Below are 10413 nucleotides of genomic sequence, written 5' to 3'. Positions count from 1 at the left end.
GTATTTTGCCCAAAGAAATGCTATTTAAAGTCCCTATGTCTTAAGGATGAGAGCAGGGCTGGCCAGCTGAAACCCTGTCGCGTCCACTTGTCTAGGGGGAATTTTTTTCCCCAAGTTCCTGGCAGAGGCAGTGACTCATGGTGACTATCTTTTCGCAGGAATCATTCCAAAACCCAAACCCATTTAGAGGAAAGTGTTTCACTTCGATACAACCAAGTTGTGAAAATGGGCAAGAAAGTTGCATTTGAGTGGTGCCAGGTGTCACCGTTATGCAGTTACTGAGCAATTACTAATAGCCACCTAATTATGCATTACAATGAAATGACCGTTACGGGGAAGCTCAAAGCCCCCACACCAGGGGAGCCCTGCCCCTCATCTGCCCCTCTGCCTCTTCCAGGAAGCTCTCCGTCCCTAGGCAGGGGATGGCCTAACTGATCCCTGGAGCCCGCCCAGCGTCTAGGCAGGGGAGCCCCCACAGGGTTTGCGGCACAGAGTAACACGGACCCCCAGGGCTCTGCAGGTTCCTACCCGGCCCCTCTCCCAGGCCCCACCGAGATCACAGCTCCTCTCGCGAGAGCACGAGCTAGGCTCGGCTCCCTGCGGTGGGACGTTCGCGGGGCGCTCCAGACCGCGCCCCCTCTGGCGCAGCTGGGAGAGGCGCTGGCGAGGTGCGGCCGGGAGCGGCCGGCTGCGCGCACGCGCAGGTGAGCGAAGCGGGGAGGGCGCGGGGGCACGAGGGAGAGGGGCGGGGCCTTGCGTCGCGGCGCGGGCACGTCGCTGCGCGTCCTCTGTATTTAATGTCTCTCTATCCCACCCGCCTGGGCGAGCACGTGGGGGAGCTGCCGGGGCACCGGGCCGCGGGGTCGGGCCGCTGGGCAGAGGCGGGGGCCGGGGGGCGGCGGCGGCGCGCGGACTCTGCACGCCGACGGTCGCCGAGGAGCTGGTAGGTTGGGGCCCCGGGGACAGCTGGCCCGGGGAGCCCCGAGGGCGGTGCGGTCGGGGTGATGGGGAGCCTGGGGTGCAGGTGCAGCGTGCGACGCGCGCTCCGGGTGCCCCGGGAGCCGTGGGACGCCGAGCGTGTGCGGAGGTCCCCGGCCGCCTCCTGCTGTCAGGCAGGCCCTTTCCCTTCCCTGGCCTGCGCCGCCTCGTCCTCCCCCGCCGGCGTGTCTGCCCGCGGGCTCCTGACAGATCGCGTGTGCCCGGCTCTGGGCGGCGCTCTGCGGCCGCGCCGGCGTCCCACGCGCGTCCCTGTCCTCCGCTGGGGGGCGAGGACGCGGCGCCCGGGACGCCTCGCTGCACCTTAACTTTCCCTGAGCGCGTCCCACCCAAGGTCGCCCAGCCCCACAAGCGTTTACTTTTCAAAGGTCGTGTGTACCCAGGCTGAGCAGGGCGAGGCGGCGGCAGGGCGGGCTCTGGGCAGGGCCAGGTGCGCGGGAGGGCGAGGAGGTCCCCGAAGCCCGCGGGGATTCCTCCCGCCCCTGAGGGGTTGGAGTTGGACTGGTCCTTTCTGGAGCCTCACCCAACTTCTGGGACCTCGGGCTCGCCCCGGGTGGCGCGCCACCGCGGGCCGGGCGGCGGAGGCAGACCCGAGCAGGTAGCCCGGCGCCTGGAGTTCAGCGCGGAGAACGAGAGGAAAGGCCCGGCTTACGGAGCGGGGAGGACGGGCTGCGAGACCGGTCGTGAGCCGGTCCGATAGTGTTTCGGGCGGAGGGGCCGTCTGAACCGAGTTCGGGTGCGGAGGTCCCAGGCTTGGGTGTTTCGAGCGGGATTAGCGTTCGCAGCGCCTTAGAGGCGGAGGCCGCCCAGCCTGGTGTGCCCGCCGACTTCATCCTGGGGGCGCCCAGGGTCACGTGCCGGGCTCCGCCTGAGGCCCTCGGCCTACGGGCCGCGATCTGAGGGAGCGCGCTTGTTTCGGGGTGACGAGCTACCGTGTGCTTGGAGAGGCCGGGGGGCTGGGCGCCTCCAGGGCTGGCTTTCCAGTGTTCAACTATTTAGTGCCCTAGGTTAAGGTTCTTCCATTTCCACTCCCTGGGAAGGGTAGGAGAGGAAAGGTGCTGATGGTGGTGGGCGGTGCAGAAGCGACTCCGGACGGCAGGGAAGCCCTGGGTGTTCCGGGATCTCCCTCACCCGGGGAGATGTCCAGGGTGGCGGGCGCCTTCCAGCCCCTCTGCCGCGGTTAACGCAGACCCGGTGGGCTTCGCTCCAGGTGCGAGGTGGAGACCTCTCAAGCCGGGTAGGGTGTATGCATCGGGCAATTAGTGAGGTTAAACTGTCTTTCCCCTACTGAAGTGCAGGCTATTTGGTGTTTAAATTTATCTCCTGTAGTGAAATCTAGGCTGCTGGACCTGGTATAACCATATCTGTTAGTTACTGATCAAGGAACACCGGTTCACAAAAAGCGATTAATTCTGGCTACCAATAACCTTATATGCTCGTGTAACTGCTAAGTCTTTCCCAAATTAGTACCTTTTTTTTTTTTTAAATCTTTATTTAGAAAGCAAAGCTTGGACTCTTAGCACCACCCATCCACTTTGCTCTTAAAGGTACAGAGTGTCTTTGAAGTGAAGCGAGCAGCCTGATTGATCATTTATCTGATTTCTCTGTTCTTGGCACTTAAGTGGTTCACCTGCTGATTATTTAAGACTTTTTCTGAGCACTGGAAACCAGCAAAGTTCTGTTTTGGGAGCTTTTTTGACTTGTGTTGAGCCTTTCCTCTTTCACCTCTAACATGTTTTGTAGGTTCTGGGTAATAATTCCTGGGTGTGTTCTCTATGAAACATGGCTCTAGGTTAGAGGAAGTTCTCTGGATCCTACAGGTATGCAAATCACTAAAGCTCCCGTCTATAACTGGATTAAATAGGCTCCATTGTCATGCATATTTTAAGTGCTGTCCCAGAACTTGGAACTGATCCTAGCGTGTGCGTGAGACTGTTGTAAGGGATTTGGGTCTAGGTGGGGTCCTTTGTAGGAGTATCTCTCCCACCTTCCAGCTGTTTCTAGGAAATGCATTCTCACTTGTCCACTGCAGGGTGACACTGGAGCTAGGTGTCTGTTGGACGTGGCCTGCTCAGGTGCTGAAGTCAATGTGTCTCCAGTTGCTGAGCATTAGTATTTTAAAGCAATTTGTCTTGCTATCTGGTAACCCAAATTATTCTTGAGCTTTGGATGTATAGCCATAGATTTTGGGAAAAGCTAGTTTTAGCCACCACAGTGTTCCTTCCCCATCCTGAAGACAAATTGAGATCATATTTGTGAGACTACTATGCCTGGTTCATGATAGGTGCTTAAGCATTGTCGTCCCCCCCCCCCCCCAGAAGCCCTAAGTCTTTCTCTGGAATCACTTGAGTGATTTAAATTTTATTAAAAGCACCCCTTCCCCCAGCTTCTGACCTAGAAACTTGGTTGGAAGGAAACGGGAAACAATTTCCCCGAGCTTTGCCAGCTAGCCTCTTGGCTCTAGCTTGCAACAGCATGACTTGCTTGAGTGGGCATTTCAGGGCTTGGAAGAGCAGGCAGCTCATAGCCCATGAACCTGGAGAGCTGTCTTGTTTTCCCCTAGGGTTCTCCTTCCTAATCTTGTCTGTGAGTCTAGAATGATCAAGCTTCCTTATAACTTGGTCTGTTTTTCTGTTGTGGGGAAGACATTGTTTTGGATATGAGTTAATACTTTCAGCTTGTCATTCTGAGTTTTCCTGAACTATGGAAAGGTGGTGAGTCCTAGGGGCCTCTCGTCCCACTGAAATCATCTCATACTCTTTGAGAGTTGCTTATCTCTGTAGTGGGGTATATTTTAGTCCTAAACCTTGCTTCTTAGGGCAGGTTCTGTTTCTTCCACATTCCTTCCTGGTGTAATACCCCAGGCTTGTTTCATTGTTATGATCATTTCACATCAAGTACCCATTGTATGTGACATCCCACTGAGGGCACCTGCTGACCCTGGCAACTAATTTTAAACATGGATGGTGGAAAACATGATCAGTGAGTATGTTTGGAGTAGGGCAGGGTCTGGCTGGAGAAGTAGCTGGTGAGGACATGGGAACTAAAATTTGGAGGCTGCTTCTTCATTGACAGTTACTGTGCTAGGTGAGTTACAAGCAAACAGCTCCCTAATCCTTTAATCCTCCCACCTCTGAGTACAGTGCAGGTGAAGCTGGAGGTCATTCCCAACTGTTTCAATGGCTGTCACAAAAATACAAATTGAAGGGTAGAGAAACTAACAAGGGTGGGTTTGGACTTGAACTAGGCCCTCTGGAGGGCTTTTGTGAGAAGAACCAAGGAATATTCTTAAATCCACGAGCTTCTCTCCTAATCTTTCTGCTGCTTTCTAAGCAGATCGTTGCAGTGTTGTCATTCAGCATTCTGAGGACTGGCTCTCCAATAATAGGTAGCTTTCAAGGTGTCCTTTTTCTTAACTTTTTCTCCTGCTAAATGGTGCGGCCCTGCCTTCATTCCATCCAGGTCCTTGCCCCCTGGATGTTTCTGGGGCTTGGTTTGATAGTTTGCAGCAGTTGGTAGTAAACATTCTGTTCCCTGACCTAATGCTGGCTGGCTGTGTTCACTTAGCCTTGTGTCACTGAGGCCCACTTGCCCTTGGGAACAAAGCGGCCCCCGAGGCGAGTTCTGGAAGTAAATGTTTGCAGAGCTCAAGGCTTGCTTCACTGCTGGGCTTAGCTGGCAAGAGCCCTGGATTGGGTGCAGCTCTCAGAGCTGAAACCCAGGTGTGGTTCTAGGCAGGCCCGTTCTCAGCCTTCCCGGGTCTTCAACCAGTAAAAGAGGGCTTGTCAACATTAAAGACATTCAGTTTGTGCTCCCAGAGCCCCGATGTTTGGGCTGGGAAGCATAGCTGAGTGGGTGGTACAAATCAAAAACTTAAAAAATTTACTGTTTTCTGTTCTTCTCAAGTTCTCTTAGCTCTAAGGTGCTACTGTTCTAAATATTTTTATTTTGAAAGATAACTCTATTTGCCTAAATCCTTGGGTAGGGGGAAGGGTTTAGAGCTGCCCTATTTATGGGGTAGCTACTAGCCATCTGTGGCTAAATTTAAACTTTTTAAAGCATTAACATTTAAAAATGAGTTCCTCAGTGATATTATCCACATTTCAAGTTTCCAGTAGCCTCATGTGGCTAGTGGCTGTTGTCCTGGGCAGTACTGGTCAAGAACATTTTTATCATTGTAGAGAGTTTTGTTGGACAATGCTGCACTACTAGAATGTTCTTTGCCCAACTCTAAAAGCTTAATTGCCTCAACTTGTAAATCTCTAAAGCATAACATGTTGGGGCTTAGTCTTCCGTAGTCCATAAACCCAACAGCTTTGGTTACAGATTACTTATATGTATATCGGTTCATTTTATGGCAGATTAAGAAGGGAGTTCCAGTCTGCCAGTTGGGAGGGGAGAGAGCAATTATGGAAGAGTTTGAGAAAGGAGCTCAGCAAGGGGTCTGGGGACAGAAGCATGAAGCCTAAGGCCCAGTGCTAAGCCTTTAGAAAGCCGTTTTGGTTTGAGACCCTGTTTATTATAAAGGTCCTATCTGGTTCTCCAAGACCTGTGTTCATTGTCATTGGTCTCCAAATGTCAGCTGTCTCCAGATGTGCTACTTGGGCCTTCACCTGATGACTTCTAGGGATCCTGGTGTGGGCCCTCTGAACTGGGTGGCATTTTCATTGTGTTTCCTCTAGTCCATCTAAAAGTTAGGGGACATTCTTTGTCTTCACGAAGGTGTTGGAGAGTGAGTCCACGTATGGGTCCTGACGTGTCGGTGTGGGGTGGGACGGGGGCTTTATTTCCAGATGTCTCCTCATCTGGTTCTGGACGTGCTTTGTTAGAACCCTGCTGGACTGACCTTTGACATATAATGTGAGGTCTCTGTTCTTGGAGCCAGACAGCATAAGACACTTACTGAGCACCTACTGGCATTTTAGGTGGGTTCTTTTGATCTATGCCATTTTTATCCTCTCTCAACCCTGTGAGGTTAAATACAGCATCTCTAGTTTGTGGGTGAGGAAACTGAGGCTCCGGGGTGGGTAAGCTGGTCCCAGGACACAGCGAGGGTGGCTGGCTTTGGACCTGGGTCAGGGGGTACCCCCTCCTCTCCCCTCTTCCTTCCCTCCATGTGCTCAGAGGCTGTTTCTTATTTACTGCCCCATTATCACTCCTTCCTCATCCAGAAAACTAAGCTGGATTTTTGAAAGATTAAAACTGTCCCCAAAACTTGAGTCTGAATTGTTAGTGTTTTGAGTCATTTAAGCCTCATTAGAACCTTGTGAGGGAGGGATCCTTATCCCATTATAGGACATTTTCATTTTAGGGGAAACTGAAGTTTCCTACACTTTAGCTCTCCCGTCTTTCCAAAGCCGTGTTTTGTCATCAGAATTGTGCAACAATCAGGTCCTTTGGAAATGCACAGGGAATGACTGAGTAAAAAGCCTCCTGGGCTAGGAAGACTAGGTAGCTGTACCCCAGGGCCCAGGGAAACGGCTCAGAAGACTGAGCTGGTTGAGAAAGACGTCCCTGAAGTCACTGATTCCCCAGGCCCGTCAGACCTCACAGGGAGGTCACAAGCCCTTCCCCTGGCCCTCAGCAAGCTGTCACCCAGCAGTAGCTTGTCCCAGCCCCCACCCCTCCTCTGTCCTTGGCCTGAGTGTGCCTTTGTCAGGATAGGGACAGCAGCAGATCTGAAGGCCACTTCAGTCTTCTGTACATCTCCTTCCTGCCCCTCCAAAGGAAAAGGAGTGGGAGAGACTCACTTCCCTGAGCTGCCTTGGAGGGAGACCAGCACTTGGATGTGCCCTGAGCTGCCTCTGGGAGAAAAGGCCGTGCTGAGAATAACCTCCCTGCTTTGTCCTTTGACTTTGGTATGGCCCACCTGGCCAAGCATGTGCTGCTGCTATTTTTAGCAGGTGGCATCCTTTAGGGGGGCCGAGTGCATGTGGCTGCCATGTACGGGACAAGTCCTGGTGACAAAGCCACTGCTGCCACTGCCTAATCAGGACAGGGAGGAGAATAAAACCACCCTAGAAACTGGCATGGGGTGTGTGACTGGGGTGGCTGTTTAAGAGAGAAGTCTCTGGGGCAGCCTTTGCTATTCTGGGTCCATGGCAGGGACCCAGCCTGCCTCCTGGGCCAGGCAGGCATGTGACTGAGGCAGCACAGGGAGCTGGGGAGCCAGGGGTCAGGACTGCTGCCCCTGGGGAAGAGGGCCCCTTGTTGCCCCAGCAGCCGATTTCTTAGGAAAGCACGTAACCCCATCTTTAGGTGAGGTTGCTCATCCTAGAGGCGGGCCACTTAACGGACAGGAACAACTCTCTCAAACTGTGCACTGGCTGGCAGTCTGATTCCTGGTGTCCTCTGGCTTAAATGATAATACAAGCATGAGAGGAGACAAAGCCGTGGCCCCCAGGAGAAGTTCTTTACTAAGAAGCCACTGAGGCCGAAGAGGGATGAAAACAGTTGGACAAACAAGTTTGCTGGTTCCCTATGCTGTCCTTTATTCTCTCTCTCTTTTTTTTTTTTTGGTTCCTCCTTCCCTCTAACTTAGAGCTGCCAACTCCAGCCCCATCTATCTGTTTCTGATTAAGAAAGCTTCGAGCCATATAAGGCCCTCTGTTGCCTATGGTTTATGTTGGCTGGAGAGCAAGGTTGTTTTCACAAAGTCTGATTCAAAGAAGTGGCAAGGGCTTACGTAGGCTGCGAGTGTGTGCACGCCTGTATGTGTGTGTCCTCATGTCGCCTGCTTCCCAGGGCTGTGTGTTTGTATGCGTGTGTCCCGCCTCCCGTGGCTGGACTGCCGTATTGGAACAGACTCACTTGACGGGGTAGGGGCTGAGGGCAAGGGTCTGGCAGTGGCCTTCAAAGGCTGGTGTGTGGTGTGGCCACAGGGCTTCCTGGCAAGTGTATCTGCTGAGAACTTGAAGCAGAAAGAGATCCCCCACTTGCCCACACAGTGTACCTGTCATGCTGCCAGTCACGGAGGCATCCTATTAATATTTCAGGAGTGGATTCTGGAAGCAGCTTCTATTTATTAAGAACTAAGGTGCCTGGGCTCTTTGGGCAAGTTGGTTTCCCCTCTGGAGAACTGTGCACCTTGGCCCTCTAGTCCAGTCTGCCTTCTGCACAGTGATGCTGGGCAGCCGTGCCCTGACCTCACTGTCACCTCTTGCTGTCTCTTGAGTCAGCCAAGCTTGTTCCCGCCTTAGGACTTTGGCACGTGTTCTTCCTGCTTGGGATTTTCTCTCCCCTCTCCCCTCTTGCCTGCCCCCGGGTCCTGGCACAGCTCTCAGCTCCGATGCTGCCTCTGCCGAGAGGCGCTCCCTCACTATGCTGTCTCCAGCCAGCCTTCTCTGAACCACAGCACTCCCAGCTGTCACCGTGCTATGTGCACTGGAGTGTAGTAGTTCATTCAGAGCAAGGGATGTACCAGGGCTCCGTTCTCTCTCTCCCCGCCTTGAAGAGAGGCTGCAGGTCTATTACATTTCAGTTGTTGGATCTACTTTGCAGTATCTTATCTGTAATTTGACTACCTCTGCCTCCCTCCACCTTTGCTTCCTGTGAGGGCTCTTTCCCTTGTGCCCTGTGAACCTGGCTCACAGTGGGTATTAAAATCTTCATGAAATGACCAGCCCCGAGGGGCCCTGCTGTCGGATTCTGGCCAGCCCTCCCAGTGGGCTGGGGAGACCCATCCCTTGGTTCTTAAAGGGTCTAGCTATTAATAAGGGTGTTCTCATCTTTGATTATTACAGTTACGTCAGCAGTGCTGTTGGGGGTCTCTGAAGCAAAATTGGCACCAATTATTATGGGAAAATAAAGCACGACAAGTTTGTACACAGATGAGTCGACACGTATGCATATTGTGATGGTTAACAAGAAACACATAAAGCTGTATAGTAATAGAGCATCCCTTGCTTACTTCTATATAGCGTAAGAATTTACTAACTGTCAATCAAAGCATCGCTTATAGGAAGATTAGGCTTTTGATTGTACACAAGGTTTGGAAGGACAGTTCTTTGTCCAGAGCGCCCCCCACCCCCATCCTGTTCTCTTCCAGGGACGGCTGCCTTCACTTATAGCTATCTTTCCTGCCACTTGCCTCTGTATTTCTAAATAGTATACCATTTCTTTATTTTTAAAAAAATTATATGATTTGTTTTTCTATTGTGGGAGATAGGACTTAACTCATTCCTACACTTTTTTCTTCCCTCATCCTCCCAGTATGGAGATAGCCCAATTTTTAGTGGTGTTGCTATTCAGAATGTAAATGATTATAGTATAAATGTCATTCATAGCTGCAAAGTTTTTAGTTTCCCCTGTCTGTTTTGTCTCCCCCTCTTCTCTCCTAGTTAATTCCCTCAATTTCTTGTGCTTAATTTTCTGTGTCTCTGTCACTAGTTCCCTGACTCTCCCCTGAGTCTCCGCCACTGCTGTGGAACTCTTGTCATCGGCGGAAAGCTCCTCACCGTGGCTGCGTGTACCAGGTACTCTCTCAGCTCCGTGTTGCTCGTGGGAAGCATCCCTTTCGCCTGACTGTGCTGCCCTTTCACCCGAGGAATTCCCTGTCCCCTTGTCTTGTGTTGTGTCCTGCATCCAGCCCCTGCCTTTCTTGGTTTACTATGTTGTCTTGGGGAGTCCGTCCAGCAGCTTGCTGAGAGGGTGTGCGAGGTGGGTGGCCAACAAGAAACACGCTGTTCAGGCTGGGCGCGGTGGCTCACGCTGGTAATCCTAACACTCTGGGAGGATGAGGCAGGAGGATCTCTTGAGGTCAGGAGTTCAAGACCATCCTGAGCAAGCATGAGACCCTCTCTCAACTAAAAATAGAAAAATGTGCGGGGCGTGTTGGTGCTCTGCTCACCTGTAGTCCCAGCTACTTGGGAGGCTCAGGCTGGAGGATGGCTTGAGCCCAGGAGATGGAGGTTGCAGTGAGGTATGATGATGCCACTGCACTCTAGCCTGGGTGACAGAGTGAGACTCTGTCTCAAAAAATAAAAAAAAGAAAGAATGTGTTCAGGTGACACTCCTGTAATAAAAACAAATCAAACCAAACCCAAGAAACAAGCTGATTCCTGCAGAAGAGCAGGCCCCTTTGAAGACATGGGTTGGGCATGTATGGCTGAAAACAGGATTGATGGAAAGTCGGCAAAGGCAACTAGGCCCGCAGAGCCCGTGCACCAGGCGAGCAGAAGGTCTGGCTTGACTTTCTGGAGAGGTTAGAAATGAGAGGGGATCTGGATTTGGGCACCAGGTAGTGTTGCCGTGGGCACTGCACGGAGCCTGCATAGTGAATGGGGCAGCCCCGCCCTCCTTGGCTCCCCTGATGCTGGCACTCGCCAGTGTCCCCGCATCCCCCACCGCTGGACATTGGCACATCCAAATCTGGGGACACTGGTACCTTGTTTCCTGTTTGTCCCCCACCCCAGCAGG

The 10413-nt window shown here is 52.5% G+C and overlaps 1 protein-coding gene across 2 annotated transcripts in view; it reads left to right on the top strand.

The window, feature by feature from the left end:
• Positions 1–888: 888 nt before the first annotated feature.
• AKAP1 (A-kinase anchoring protein 1) overlaps positions 889–10413 on the top strand; it is a 32382-nt gene continuing 22857 nt past the window's right edge. The window contains exon 1 of one of the 2 annotated variants that reach the window (XM_045525694.1): positions 889–943. The gene's annotated coding sequence lies outside the window, so the exon portion shown is untranslated. Of the gene's footprint in view, positions 944–9370; positions 9471–10413 lie in introns of those variants that run through there. The other variant, XM_045525693.1, reaches the window with a different exon arrangement.

This window comes from Lemur catta, chromosome 15, assembly GCF_020740605.2.
Source record: "Lemur catta isolate mLemCat1 chromosome 15, mLemCat1.pri, whole genome shotgun sequence".
Classification (NCBI taxonomy): Eukaryota; Metazoa; Chordata; class Mammalia; order Primates; family Lemuridae; genus Lemur; species Lemur catta.
The sequence above is the reverse complement of the archived record's forward strand: the minus strand, read 5'-3'. Positions and strand labels throughout refer to the sequence as shown.